Here is a 16,423-nt window from a genome sequence, read left to right on the forward strand (position 1 = left end):
CTCCCAAATAGCAACAATGCCATCATCAGGCTAATGATTGGCTACATGAGCAAAGGAATTTTGCATATCATTGTCTAACTGCATATTTTCCCAGGAATTATAGTCTACATTAGTTGCTCATTGTCCGATGTGATTGCTAAATCAAGTCAACAAGATTAAGCAGAAATAAGTGAAGACATCATAAGAGTAGGAATTATGTATCAGAGAGGGCTCAAATATGATGCCTATAATGTTTGTTTAGTAATTTTTTTTCCTGAAAATAGTATAATGCTCTCTTACTCTGTCACCAGGCTAGAGTGCAGTGGTATGAACATAGATCATATCTCACTGTAGCCTGGAACTCCTGGGCTCAAGCCATCCTCCTGCCTCAGCCTCCCAAGTAGCAGGGATGAGAGGTGTGCAGCACCATGCTCAGGTCCTTCACTTTTTACAGGCTCATTTGTATCAACTTCACGCAAATCTTTCCTGAGTCCTTAAGCTTTGCTTCCATCTCCCTTTTCTTCCTTTCCAAAGTGCATAACTTTATATCATTTCTTGATACTGCAGCCATTTTTAAAAAGAATATAACTGTCATGGCTGGGTGCAGTGGCTCACGCCTATAATCCCAGCACTTTCGGAGGCCGAGTGGGGTGCGGATTGCTTTGAGCTCAGGAGTTTGAGACCAGTTTATGCAACATGGTGAAACCTCACCTCTGCAAAAAATACAAAAATTAGCCAGGCGTGGTGGTGCATATCTGTGATCCCAGTTATTCAGGAGGCTGAGGCTGAAGAATCGCTTGAGCCTGGGAGGTGGAGGTTGCAGTGAGCCAAGATCATGGCACTGCACTACAGCCTGGGCAACAGAGTGAGACCCTGTCTGGAAAAAAAAAGAAAAAAGAAAATAAAAAACATCTAAAAACAAATTGGCTATAAAAACAAAAAGAATATAACTGTCAGGAAAAAAATAAGCTGTGGTTGTGGTTTTGTGTGGAACACACAGAGAAGCCTTATGATTTAATTACTAACTAAACTTTTAGTAAATGGCCCTTAGGTAAATTTTTGAGTAACAGATTAGGGTAATACTCTGGGTAGTGGGAAGTAAGGAAACAGGACTGGGGGCCCCTGAAAAAGGTCACCCCAATTGGAACCTTAAGATTGAAAATCAGCTGGTTACCTTCTTTGTAATTTATCAGTTTCCCTATGAAAAACCAAAAATTGCCAAACTCCAACAATGTTTTATTAGAAGTTGCTGTTTCGGGGCACTTTAAGGTCAATATTTTAAGTACATAAGACATTCAATACTCCTATTTATACTTTAGCTGTAATAATGTTGGGCTTTGAAATCAAAACATGTGGGATAGAATTCTTATTTATATGTGTAAATAGATGTGAACCCTGGGACTTGAAGAAGAGACAATAGAATTCATGGCACAGCTGTGTTAGAACCAATAATGGTTTTCAATGACTTGGTCAGATAGTGTTAATTGAGACTCTGTCGGGTATGCAGCACTTAAATTTGATGTTTAAGAGAAATGAGTCCCAGACAGAAGTCAAACATGGCCCCTTCTTGAAAACTTCTAAAACGACTGAAAAAATAAAGCAGATATATACCGAAGGCAGTCTTTAAGGGTCAAAACGAATGATAAATACATTTTACAGCTTATAAGTTATAAACAAGCAGTGAGAGATGTTGGTTTCAGTGATCATGGAAAGGGCTGGGCCTGAACTATGCCTAGAGAAGAAACTGGATACAATGAAAGAATTTACTTATTCATGTAAAGGCCCTCGGTGCTACCAAAGAGAGTTGTCTTTTCGTATTATTCAAATCGTAATTCCAAAATGGAAGTCTTGGAAGCCCAAATGTTTACTCATAATCTTGGCCAAATTCCACCTTGGAGGAGTAAGTTAAAAACCACAGCCAATTCAATTATTTAATTTCACTGTATTAAACCTCAAGGTTGCCAAATGATCTCATTACCAAATTATATCCTAAGGTTGTCCTGGGAAAATAAGCTCTTCTATGCCAGACAAACTATTCCCAAGGGCAATTCTTGGCCAATGATATTTTCGAAGTTGCAAAATGGCTGTGTTTTTCATTGGAAAATTCCATCCTCCGCCCCTGGTCCTCTTGGAGAATTCTGTAGCTTACCTAACCTAGCACAACAAAGCATTGGGCCAAAGAGTATCATGCAAAACACACTCAGTGACATGTGAATGACCACTAGTTGCAGTCCGAAAAACAAATTTGTCATAGATTTTGTAAAGATGCAAATTGGGTCTGCAAAAATCATATGAGAAACAGTGGATTCCAGTATTAATCACAAGTGCCTGTCATATAGTCTGTTTTTTTTGTTTTTGTTTTTGTTTTTGTTTTTTTGAGATGGAGTCTCGCTCTGTTGCTCAGGCGGGAGTGCAGTGGCACAGTCTTGGCTCACTGCAACCTCCACCTCCCAGGTTCAAGCAATTCTCCTGCCCCAGCCTCCTGATAACTGGGATTACAGGTGCGCACCATCATGCCCGGCTAATTTTGGTATTTTTGGTAGAGACAGGGTTTCACCATGTTGGTCAGGCTGGTCTCAAACTCCTGACCTCATGATCCGCCCACCTCAGCCTCCCAAAGTGGTGGGATTACAAGTGTGAGCCACCACGCCCGGCCTCTCATATAGTCTTATGATTAGGTATTCACAGGTTATTAAAATGCTGTAGTAAGAGATGTTATGCTTGGGAACATTACCAATAAAGACATGAAAAGACAGAAATGTTTTGCTTTCACTCCTTGTGTTTTAGGGCTTATTTTTTCCAATGGAGGGACTTTGTAGTAGCAAAAGGTTCAGGTTCCCTCTTAAAAGAGAAAATATACTACCCCTATCAAGGTAAGGAATACCCCTAAGCAAAGTAGTCTTATTGTGCCAGGGACAAGTGAGAAACTCCAGGAAAGGGATATTATAAGAGCCCCTAAAGGGTTGATTTAGGTCAGGGGAAATGTATACCTTGGAGGGAGATGGAAACATTAACTTGTTTAGAAGTTGGCTCTCTTCAAAGACCCCAGAGTGTAAAGTATCATGTAATTGATCCAAGTGGCCAATATGTCAATCAACAAATCTAAATTGAGTTGACTATTATGTGAAAGGTACCTAACTCTCCAAGCTCCTTCTAAATTTCCCTAAAAGGGCAGCATTGGGCATTGATTGTCTAACTCATGAGTATTAACAACACAGATATATTTTAGAAGTACCAACAGTGGCATTGTAATTTTATGGTGTTGTGTCTACACATTGTAATGTTGTGCAAAGAGCTCTCTCTGGAGTCCAGAAGTCCTAAGTTCTAAGCCTGCCTCTTCCACTCAACAGCTTTGGTGCCTTTCTCAGAGAGTAAAGGAAGGGGTTTGGATGAAAGGAGTCTGATGGAATCAGAAGACTTCAGTTCTATACTCAGCTATCCCACTGCCTTACCTTTTGACTTTGGGAAGGTCACTTAGCTTTTCTCTTTTATCTTTAGTTTGTTTGTCAGTGAAGAGAAAAAGCTACATCACCTCTAAATTATCTTGCTGCTTTAAATCAGTCCCTTGAAGCAGAAAACAATTATATCACTTGAAATTACTGTGGATGCTTAAAGTTGCACCTATGCTTTTATGCCTGACTCTTGAGACGTCATGGTATAACAGAAAGTATTAGAGATTTTGAAGTGAGACTCAAGAACAGACAATTACCTGGTCTAAAACTTAGTTTTATCTTTAAAATTGGACTAATAATTCCTACTTTAAAACATTGCTGCAAAGATGAGAGATAAACTACAATGTCTGGCTCGTAGCAGACACTCAGTAACTGGTGGTGCTTTTTATTTTTACCTCTATGAACTACTTGATGCCAAGGTGTAGCATTATTCCTATGGGAAAATAAAGTAGACCTTATAACAGTCTCCTGTTTCTAGGGCATCACTGCGGCAGACACAGCATAATGCTATCTTATGTAATGTAGACTGTCAGGTATGAAATTGTAGGGAAACTTATTAATGGAGCCCAGTACTTTACAAAGGTATTGAATGTTACCTTTGTAAGATCTCTCACTCAGATCTTACAGTTAATTCTGACACTTAATTCCCAAGGCTTCTCCATGTAGTCGGGTCAGCTCTGATAGGCTCCAAGTTAGGGATATTCTACCAATTGAGTGAAGCTGCTCCTCTGCTTGGTGTTTTTCTCCATCCTTGTTTTCGGGCTCCTCTTTTTCACCAGCATCCCCAGCACATCACGCCCCCACTGCTCTGTGTTTCTGCATTTTTACCACATCGTGGATACTGTTGGATGCTTCCTTTTTCTTATTTTATTTTATTTTATTTTATTTTATTTTGAGACAGAGTCTTGCTCTGTTGCCCAGGCTGGAGTTCATTGGTGCTATCTCAGCTCACTGCAAGCTCCACCTCCCAGGTTCACGCCATTCTCCTGCCTCAGCCTCCGGAGTAGCTGGGACTACAGGTGCCCGCCATCACACCCGGCTAATTTTTGCATTTTTAGTAGAGATGGCGTTTCACCATGTTAGCCAGGCTGGTCTTGAACTCTTGACCTCAGGTGATCTGCCCACCTTGGTCTCCCAAAGTGCTGGGATTAAAGGTGTGAGCCACTGCGCCTGGCCAATGCTTCCTTTTTATTTTAGGAAAACAGAACAGCATGCGGGTTTCTGCCAACCGTGGCCACTGCCCTTCATCTCCTGTGCACCACCAGTGACCCTTATAACGTGCAAAGTTATAAACCCTTTCCATGTCATGCAGTGCTTGCTTTTGGAATCAACTTTAGATTAGTTCATTTATCCCATGTTGAGCACCTGTCATTTGCTATTCTCGGACCTGGGACTTCTTGTTGGCACTCAGAAATGAGCATTCATTCGTGGTGTTTCCAGCTTTCACAGTTTCACAGGGAACTCCCTGTGTAGGGCATGATCCCTATTTTCAAAGAGCTTACAATCTATTCACCTATGGAGAAATAAGCAATACACAATCCTGTGTAATAACGGCGAGTAGTGTTACAAGCAGGAACTTCAGGAAGGAGAAGAGACTGTTTTGGGCTGGGCTGGGCTGGCTACTAAGAGGAATTCACTACTAAGCTGCCTCTCGGTAGTGGGAGAGGAGAAGCTGGGCTTTTCAAGAGCAGAAAGGCAGGGGCCAAGGTGGGTGGCAGGATGGGGCCAAGGTGGGTGGCAGGATGGTGCCAAGAATGTGGTCTGTGGAGATTCTTCCCTAGAGAAGTTTTAAAGAAAATTATTTTCCAATCAATTCATAAGCTCATCTCTGCTGTGGACATTCTTTTTACTCTAACCCAGAGAAGAAAAGCAGGTATCAGGTACTGGATGCGTGAGCCTGGCTAGACCACATAGCCACATTAAGTCCCATTTCATCACCAGTTAATGTCAATATCATACAGTTAGTGTGACAGCTAAGATGCAGCACGTGACGATACTGAGAGGCCGCAGGTTCTTGATGAAGAAATATGTATATGACAAGTTGGGATTGGGATATATTTATCTCTGTAATTCATTTTTATTTATTTTATTCATTTATTTATTTAATTTTTGCAATGGAGTCTCGCTCTGTCTCCCAGGCTGGAGTGCAGTGGTGTGATCTCGTCTCCTGCAACCTCCGCCTCCCAGGTTCAAGCGATTCTCATGCCTCAGCCTCCCAAGTAGCTGGGACTACAGGTGCACGCTGCCATGCCTGGCTAATTTTTTATATTTTAGTAGAGACAGGGTTTCACTGTGTTGTCCAAGCTGGTCTCGAACTCCCGAGCTCAGGCAATCTGCCCGCCTCGGCCTCCCAAAGTGTTGGGATTACAGGCGTGAGCCACTGTGCCTGGCCTATCTCTGTAATTTATTAATTTTATGTAATTTTTTTTTTTTTTTTTAAAGAGACAGGATCTCGCTCAGTCACCCAGGCTGGAGTGCAGCACTGCCATCATAGCTCACTGCAGCCTCAAATTCCTGGGCTCAAGCAATCTCACCTCAGCCTTTCAGGTAGCTGGGACCACAGGCATGTGCCATGATGCCTGGCTAATTATTTATTTTTTTGTAGCGATGAGAGTCTCACCATGTTGCCCAGGCTGGTCTTGGACTCCTGGCCTCCAGCAATCCTTCCACCTTGGCCTCCTAAGGTGCTAGGATTATATGCCTGAGCCACAGCCCCTGACCAATCTTATATATTTTATATAAGCATTTATTTTCAAATTAATGCACATACTTATGTGAATAAATCTAAACAAATAGGTTTCCTAGCTCTTTTTTTTTCTGAAATATTTCTGTGATGGATTGAAAGAAATTTAAAAAATAATTTTAAAGAAATCTTATCAAATGTTTTAGCTCAGAAAACAGAAAATTGTGTCTGGATTGCTGCTGTAACAATGTAACACCAACAGAATGGCTTCAAACAACAGAAATGGAGCCTGGGGCATGGTGGTTCATGCCTGCAATTCCAGCACTTTGGGAGGTGAAGGCAGGAGGATTGCTTGAGCCTGGGAGTTTGAGACCCCCGGCCTGCACAGCATGGTGAAACTCTGTCTCTACAAAAAGTAGATTTTAAAGAAAGAAAATAAACTTGTCTGGCATGGTATATGCCTGTAGTCCTGGCTACTTGGAAGGCTGAGATGGGGGGATAGCTTGAGCCCAGGGGTTTGAGGCTGCAGTGAGCCATGATTGCATCACTGCACTCCAGTCTGGGTGACAGAGCAAGACCCTGTCTTAAAAATAAAACCAACCAAACAAAAACCAACAGAAATATATCCTGTCACTGTCCTGGAATCTGGAAGTCTGAAAATCAGGGCGATGCTCCCTCTGAAGGCTCTAGTGAAGGATCCTGCCTGGCCTAATTCTAGTTTCCGGTGGTGGCTGGCAACCCTTGGTTCTTGGCTTACAGACAAATCACTCCATCTCTGCCTCCATCGTCATCACATCATGTTCTCCCTCTGTGTCTGAGTCTCTGTGCCCAAATTTCCCTCTTTTTTTTTTTTTTGAGACAAAATCTTACTCTGTCACCCAGGCTGGAGTGCAGAGGTGCGATCTCGGCTCACTGCAACCTTCACCTCCCTGGTTTAATTGATTCTCCTGCCTCAGCCTCCTGAGTGGCTGGGACTACAGGCATGCACCACCATGACCAGCTAATTTTTGTATTTTTAGTAGAGACGGGGTTTTCCCAAGTTGGCCAGGCTGGTCTTGAACTCCTGACCTCAGGTGATCCACCCGCCTCAGCCTCCCAAAGTGCTGGGATTACAGGCATGAGCCACCAGCGCCAGCCAAAATTTCCCTCTTCTGACAAGGATACCAGTCAGCAATCAAGAACCCTGAGCAATGGCAACATGAACTGAAGCTAATTCATGATCCAAATATTACTAAATGGTTCCAAGGAGAAGCAGAATCTAGAGACAGTTAGCTTCAGATGAGTAACTGCCATGAAGAGCATTCTGACACAACGTGAAATATTGACTCCCAGGTCAACCTATTGTTATAAATATTCTGTACAAATGACAGGATAAAGCTCCTTTATAAATAAAGTAATTACCTCAGAAAATTTAAGAATTTCACTCTTCTGTGTCTAGTGGTCTGACAAAGGAATTAAAATTATTTTAAAAATTGTGATTCAAAGGGTTTTAGAAAAAATAAAAGCAGTTCAAATACTGTTGCTCCTTTTAATGTTTTTTTTTTTTTGTCATTGGATCAATCCCCAAATATCAGTTTCATCTGCAAATTTTAAAGAAATTCTCCACTCTTGAATTAATTTTATTTTCTTAGTTCAGTCAATCTATCTCTTAATTAACTAACAATCCAGAATGTATTAAAGACAATCTGTATTCCAGTTAGTTTTCTAGCTTTTTGGTCTTAAGTGTGGTAAGAATGCCCTCTACTGGCAATGCCCCGAAACTACAGTTCTCTATCCGTGCAGCTGGAACAGGGGGATTCAACGGTAAGCAGCTTGCCTTTCCTTGTAGCCCCCCTTGAAAATTGCCAGAGGTAGTAGGCTCAGGGCTAGCAACACCGAAAGGCACAGATTAGGAAACCCACTGTGAAGTAAGCCTTGGCCCACAGCCCTCTGGGTTGAATTGAAAAACGCTTACTTCTCTACAGAGCAATGCTGTTCAATAGAAAAATAATGCAAGCTACAAGTGTAAGCCACATATATAATTTCAAATTTTCTAGTGGTCACATTAAGACAAGTGTAAAGAAACAAGTGAAAATAATTTTACAAGTGTATTTTTATTTAACCTAACGTATTCAAAATATTGTAATTTCAACATGTAATCAATATAAAAAATTAATGAGACATTTTCAGTGCTTTTGTTGCACTGATCTTTGAAATCCGGTGTGTACTTTCCACTTGCAGCGCATCTCCATGTGGACTAGACACATGTCAAGTGTTTAGTAGCCCCACGGGGCTGGTGATGGTTGTGCTGGACAGTACAGGACCCACTCCAGAAACAAAGACAAGACGTGAGGGATATGACTTTACCTGCTTCACAATTTATAATTCATGGCTCAGGGCAATACCTTACCATTTTCCTGAAATCCGTCTAGAAGAAGACCATTATACATTCATACATTCGCTTGCAAGAATCTAGAGGTCAATATTGTGTTTGTATCATTTTTGGCGCAACAACAATTATACAAAGTAGCAGCACCAGAACTCTGGAAGGTGGATTGACATTATGTATCCAGAGCTTACAAACATTCACAGCTTCCGGATCAGCAGTTATATTGATGGAGATTGTGGCAGTGAAATATGAGCACAGCTCTGGCTTTGGGGGCCAGGTTCCTGTTTGCTGGGTTGGGCTGTGTCTCTTTGCTGGGCTGGACTGCATTTCAGCTCCCAACTCTGGCAAGACTGGGCTCTCAGGATGGCTGTAACCCTCAGCAGCACATGTCCAGTCATCCCTGACAGGCCTGCTTTGGCCTGGGCCCAGGAACACTGACACTCCTTCGGACTGCTGGTCACACTTTTGGCTTGCTTTTCTTTCCCTTTCCCTTGGGGTCTGAGGTTGGGTGGGGTGGGCTAGTTAAAAATTAGATGCATCCATAAAATTAAACTAGTAATCAACATGTATAATTTTACTAATAAGTATATAATGAAACTAGTTAAATGTATTATTGTTCATGAAGGTCTTTGTCTTCCAGGCTGTTTTGTTGGTTCTAATGAGAGGGAGCCGTGGGTTGTGGTGGAAGGGCATGGCTTTTCTGGACCTTCTGCCCTGGAAGGGGAATCTACCCAGAGGAGGTAGACAGAGATGCAGAGCAAGATCCATGGATAAATCTATTCAACCAACTTTCTTTATATTAGGAACAAATAGAAACAAATATTCAACAATAGGAAATTGCTTAACAATATGACTTTTCCATATGATGGAAATTATGTAGCTTTCAAATAAGGTTTCAACTAATGTTTTCCCTCTTTTGTTTTGCTTTGTTTTATCCATGACTCCATGACACCTGAGTTTTGTAGAGTTTATTATGAAAAGCATCAGCCCCTTTCCCTTTCACTTCTCCCCTCCCCAGATGTCTCACTACCTCTGAACTGGTCATTTTGAAATTTACTTCCAGTTCTCCAAATTAGCCACATGTATTTCTGTTTGTGGATTTTCGGCTTTAGTCATTATGTATTGGCTCTTCGTTCTGGAGGAGGCACTGAGCTTCTTCCCTTCCCATCCCCACCATGAATGCTCACCTCTCCCGTTTCCTTGCCCTTCTCCCTCCTATGGCTTCAGCCTCCTCAGGCTGGGTGCTGCTTTTGCTTTTTTTTTTTTTTTTTTTTGAGACAGAGTCTTGTTCTGTCACCCAGGTTGGAGTGCAGTGGCATGATCTTGGCTCACTGCAACCTCCATCTCCCAGGTTCAAGTGATTCTCCTGCCTCAGCCTCCCAAGTAGCTGGGATTACAGGCATGCACCACCACGCCCAGCTAATTTTTGTGTTTTTAGTAGAGACGGGGTTTTACCATGTTGGCCAGGATGATCTTGATCTCCTGACCTTGTGATCCACCTGCCTCGGCCTCCCAAACTGCTGGGATTACAAGTGTGCTGCTCCCTTTCTACCCACGCTTTGCCCTGACATTTGTCTCACATCAGATTGTGGTCATCCATTTCGTTGTTCATCTTCTTTGAGGACAGTCTATGCCTTTCCACTCTGTCTTGGGTGTCTGATGCATTCCAGACACTCAGTGTTTGAGGAAAACCAAACAAGGCATGTGGAAGCCCCTAGGCTGCTGCTTTAAGAAGGGCATGGAATGCTAGCAGCAAGTAAAGCCACCCCACCAGGAACTTATAAGGCAAGGGACTATCCTGCTGGTCTCCACCATCTCTCCAAACATGTTATCGCTTAACCAGCATTCCTCACCCTCCCAAGACTTCACTTTTATGTTGAGGCTTCTCTTTTCTCCCTGTCTTTATATTGGTCAACTTTCTCCCCAAGTCTGCCTATAATTGGGAAAGCAAAAAGTAAATCAAAATCAAGAACATTTAAAATGAATAGTCTCATTGAACTATCCCAAGTGGAGCTGAATTTTCTCCTGAAATAAGATATAGAATGGTGAAGCTTTTAGATTGGGCCTTGGAGATCAGGAAAGACATCAACAGAAGAAGATAGGGCTTATTTTGCCAAAGGGTGTTCCCAGTAGTAATCCTTTGAGGCAGCGGAGTGGGGTATGTTCCAAGGAAAGCCACCTGTTTATGTTAGTTATAAGTTAACTGTATTTGTAATAGAGATTAGGCCATAATATTGTTGCTGTTTAGATTTGATGCACTCTGGTCTTCCAGAGGAGCTTGTATATATCTGTGAAGTTTGTGAGTTGAATGTTCGTAAATAGAGAATCTGCTAGATTCTACTGCTTACCAATTTTCGGACAGGCACCATTATTGATCCTGGAGATAGAAGCAATAAAAAAAGACATGGATCTTATAGTTCAGTAGGTGAGATAATCGCAGATAATGAAATAGGTAATCATGTACAATAAATGCTATGATGAGAAGCTTCTGTGAGAGTGTTTAAAGGAAGAAGGAGGAGGAGGGGTGGTTAGGGAACGCTTCCCTCGAGGGAGGACTGGCCAAAACTCACCTTTCATTAGAGAAGATTGTAAGGGGATGTGGTGCCAGTGGGCCAAAGTCAAATTCCAAGTATTAAAGTGTATGGAGATGGGACAGGTGTACAAAGAAATGTTTGAAAATACAGGTTAAATCATGCATGTAATGTTATACATTTTCAAAAATCAGATATACAAAAATGTAACTTTTTTGATAACTGAATTTAGTTCTCATACAGGGAAAAATAGTCTGGCTACTTTTAAGTACATCCAGCTACATTCAGTAATTTGGGGACATTACTGATTTAAAGCTTTGTCACAATTGGAACAAGCTCAACCATACTCAGGATGATCACTTCAGGCACTATTCCTCTCCCTGGGATAGATATTAGGATGTGAGCTTTGCATCTGAGGCACAATAGACCCCTGGCAGGGGGTGGCCATGGGTATGTCCAGATGCCCTCCCAAGCCTAGACACACTCTTTTTTCTTTTCTTTTCTTTTTCTTTCTTTCTTTTTTTTTTTGAGACAGAGTCTCACTGTTACCCAGGCTGGGTGTAATGGTGTGATCTCGCCTGACCGCAACCTCCACCTCCTGGATTCAAGTGATTCTCCTGCCTCAGCCTCCTGAGTAGCTGGAATTACAGGCACGTGCTACCATGCCTGGCTAATTTTCGTATTTTTAGTAGAGATGGGGTTTCACCATGTTGGCCAGGCTGGTCTTGAACTCCTGACCTCAGGTGATCCACCCGCCTTGGCCTCCCAAAGTGCTGGGATTACAAACATGAGCCATGGTGCCCGGCCTAGACACACTCTTGTACTGCCATTACCCCTCCAGGGTTGTCATGACCTGTAACCCCAGGGGGGACTTTTTGGTAGAGACTTGCTGTCTCCCTGGGCCTCCTCCAGCATTTGAGGCTCAGGCCCTTCTTGTTCTTGGATTTTGAAAGTGAAAAGGGAGCTTTATTGTGTGTTGCTACTTCTCCTTCCACCCCCAACTCGACTTGCCAAATGATGGGCAAATTTTGTGGCCCCTACACTGACTCTTACCCTCTTACTTTCTTTCCAAGGCTTCTTCCTCTGTCATCCAAATCAGAGGGTCTTTTGTTTTATTGGAGTGGGAGTGGGGCCTAGGAGAACTGGGTCTTCTCTGTTATGCCTTCTTTAAAATACTTTCTGCTTTACTCCTTTCAACACCTTTGCTTGCTAATCGTGGCCATGCCTGGGCTCGTGGGAGAGCCTGAGAGTGTAAGGGAAAGAGGCATTATTGGGTTATTGGGTGTAGCTGCCTGGAGGTGGCTGCCACACCCAATAACGCATACTCCAAAACACAGACACCCCTCTCTGTTCACAGGAGAACAGGGCTTCTAAAACGGCCCATAGTGGTAGGGTGGTGAACAGAGGTGATGTGTGCCTCAGGGAGAGCTAATCAGGGCAGAGAAGCAAGCAGGAAAGAAATAGTAAAGTCAGGGTGAGAGGTTTGCACCTGGAGGGCAGCGATGGTAGTTACCTAAAATGAGCATTGAGTCAAGGGCGTGTCATGGTACAGGCAGGGGAATCCTGAGTGTGCAGAACTTTACCTTATGTTCTATGAGCCATTTGAACCATAGTTCTTTTTTTTTTTTCTTTTTGTCCCTTTGAGATGGAGTCTTGCTCTGTCACCCAGGCTGGAGTGCAGTGGTGCAATCTCAGCTCACTGCAAACTCTGCCTCCCGGGTTCAAGAAATTCTCCTGCCTCAGCCTCCCGAGTAGCTGGGATTACAGGCGCCTGCCACCATGCACAACTGATTTTTGTATTTTTAGTAGAGATGGGGTTTCACCATGTTGGCTAGGCTGATCTCGAACTCCTGACCTCAAGTTATCCGCCTGCCTCAGCTGAGATTATAGGTGTGAACTACCTCATTCAGCCTGAAACATAGTTCTAAAAAGCTTATTTTTCATTCCTTTTTTTTCCCATTTATTCAATTTAACAAGTGTTGTGGTTGGAAATATAGATTGCTTATTTCTTGAGTACTTACTTTTAAACCTGAGTAAATGCCTAGACATTTGAAAACGCAATAAATTAAAAGCATGTGGTAGCTTATAGAAATATTACAACACACACACACACCCAGTATGTCTGAGTGGGTCAAATGGAGTGTCTCTGCAAAATGTGCTGTCTGAATGAGACAGCGATTATGTCACTTATTGGCAATAAACACTTGTGGAGCCATCACTGAGGCTGACAGGAAGTTAAAAAAAGAGTCTCTGGGGAAACAGCTTGTTCTGCTTCTGATTCCATGAGATGTAACTATGTCTCTCGAAATGCATACATATATATTTTATTACTTATTACCACATAAAACTTCATCCCTAAGGTAGGGTGCCCGTCATGATGATGGATTTGAGTACTAGCATTCATTCTTCAAAGGCACAGTTCAGCAACCCCATTCCTGGGGTGAATATGCGCCTGAAATGGGAGCTATTTTCTTTAATGGCCAAAACTCCCCACAGAACAACCAAAAACCACACCCAAAAATTCTTCCCCATTCTTCCTCAAAGTGTGAATTCATTCTCTTGAGCCAAGATTCACAGAAGACAAGGCGCTGGGCACCATGTAGCAAAGAAGCCCTCATTCCTAGAAGCTGGAACCCATGATCCTCTTGTTGGGGCCTGTTAGGGTGATTCTCTGTTGGAACAAACCCCACTCGGAGCTGGGCCCAGTCCCTGGGCAGACAGCCTGCCCAGTCACATTTGTATCCTAAAGCCAAATATCTTGTCTTATGAGGAAATTAACCAGTTCTCCTAGATGTTTTATGGGAGCAGCAGAGAGGGTGGGTTTGACTGAGGAGAGAGATAAAGGAAGGCCCAGAGAGAGGAGCCAAGCCTCATTGGCTTAGAGTTATTGGGAAAAACGTGAGTTTACATAAAGGAAAATTCTAAATTATGGAGTATCTCAAAAGAAATATAATTTAATATTTGAAAGTATGTAATAAACACAACTACCTATGGCTATTAGTCAACTAAATGAAAAGGTATAATTTTTCTTTTTTCTTTCTTTTTTTTTTTCTTTTTTCTTTCTTTCTTTTTTTTGAGACAGAATCTCCCTCTGTGTCCCAGGCTGGAGTGCAGTGGCATGATCTCGGCTCACTGCAATCTTTGCCTCCCGGGTTCAAGTGATTCTCTTGCCTCAGTCTCCTGAGTAGCTGGGATTAAAAGTGTGCATCGCTACGCCCAGCTAATTTTTATATCTTTAGTAGAGACAGGGTTTCGCCATGTTGGCCAGGCTGGTCTTGAACCCCTGACCTCAGGTGATCCACCCGCCTTGGCCTCCCAAAGTCCTGGGATTACAGACGTGAGCCATGGTGCCCGGCCTAGACACACTCTTGTACTGCCATTACCCCTCCAGGGTTGTCATGACCTGTAACCCCAGGGGGGACTTTTTGATAGAGACCTGCTATCTCCCTGGGCCTCCTCCAGCATTTGAGGCTCCAGTGATCCGCCCACCTGGGCCTCCCAAAGTGCTAGGATTACAGGCATGAGCCACTGCACCTGGCCTACAAAAGTATAATTTTTCTTAGTCCTACATTGTATATTAATATATCATAAACATTAAAAAGTGATTTTGAACTTTTAAACAAATACAAATCAGTGCTATGTATACATAAGAATAAATTTTAAATTCGTGAAGTTGAAATGAAGGAAGATCTTTGGCTTGTTATTATTAATTGTTGCTTAATCATTGTAATAATAACTGCTCTAAGGTTTCTGAAAGGGCATCTGAGAGGTGACACTCTTTGCAATGGAACAATTTGAATTCAACGACCCGTGGGACTTACTTCATTGGTAACAGACTTGGACAATACTAATTGGTCTGGAGATGGACATGTGACCAGAGTTTGGCCAATCAGCATGCTGCCTTGAGGTCTGCCTGCCTGGAGCTGGCCGGATAGAGCTTTGTGCTCTCTGGCCATGGGGTAGGTGTTGATGAAGCTGTAGGTCTCCTGCTGCCTGGGGAAAGTCCACCTGCAGCGGTAGACTGAGGCCAACATGCAGAGAGAAGCAGAGATGAAAGGAAGTGAGATAATGTCCTGCCTGGGCTAAATCCCTGGTCTTTGCCTACCCTACTAGGTTAAATGGACATATATTGTCTCCTTTCACTGTGGGCAAGCTTATGTTTCTGTTACTTGCAAGCAAAAGGATCTACCTGATCCATTACTCATTAGTATTATTTCCTTGAATTTGCAAGGAAACTGAACACTAAGGCACCGGTGTGAAGTTTGTTGTCATGTTGTACGTCGCATCTGTAGCTTCATGGGTACTCCTTTAGGTGTTTCTATGTGTTTACTTATGATTAAGGCACTGCTGATGAGAATGGTATATATTGTTTGATATCTTGTTAAACAAAGTTGCACAATTGAAGGCTTGCTTTACATAGCTGGAAAGTATATCCCCTTGTTTGTGTGTGTGCCCAGTTCCTGGATTAGATTGTGAGCTCCCTAACAGCAGGGATGTGCTACTTGTCATATTCATATCCCGAGGACCCAGCAGAGTTCTGTCCTGTAACAGGCACCTAGTAAAGGTTGAATGTTCCTTTCTCACACTCCTGGCACTTCTCCTATTTTGCTTTCTGCTGGAGATACTTGGCACAGGCCTCAGTTCTCCGAATGTCGCATTAGCTTTTGCTGTAGAGTCCACGTTCAATGATCTTTGCACCTAGCACGGTGCATGGCCCAATGGCAGGTGCTCAATACGTATATCGATCTGCTCCCAGAAACTTGTATTTGGGAGCCAGGGTAATGCAGGCTACAGCAACTGCATCTTGGATACTAATCTCCCAAGATGACTTCTGATTAACCCAAGTTCTGGGAATACCTCTAAGATTTCTAATCTCACATAGTTACTGTAAATCCGGCCCTTATGTCAAAACAACCTTTATGTTATCATAAACACATACTTACCATAAATCTTTCCCTTAGGCAAATACCCTATGGTATATAAGCCCTGGGTCTGGAAGGTATCAGGGTGGGATCCACCATCTCAGGGCTGCATGGAACATGGCTTCTGTTCCTAAGCCCCTATGACATGTTCCTTTCTGAGAAACTGGATTTATCAGCCTCTTTCTGTGGCCTCTCAGCTTCTTTGGTCTTTGGGGCTTCATAGAGCTTCTCACTGCAGAACAGGTGTTAAGATTATGTACATTTTGACTGGGCGCGGTGGCTCACGCCTGTAATACCAGCACTTTGGGAGGCCGAGGCGGGGGGATCGTGAGGTCAGGAGATGGAGACCATCCTGGCTAACTCGGTGAAACACCGTCTCTACTAAAATAAAAAAAATTAGCCAGGCGTGGAGGCGGGCGCCTGTAGTCCCAGCTACTTGGGAGGCTGAGGCAGGAGAATGGCATGAACCCGGGAGGCGGAGCTTGCAG

Source organism: Gorilla gorilla, chromosome 17, assembly GCF_029281585.2.
Source record: "Gorilla gorilla gorilla isolate KB3781 chromosome 17, NHGRI_mGorGor1-v2.1_pri, whole genome shotgun sequence".
Taxonomy (NCBI): Eukaryota; Metazoa; Chordata; class Mammalia; order Primates; family Hominidae; genus Gorilla; species Gorilla gorilla.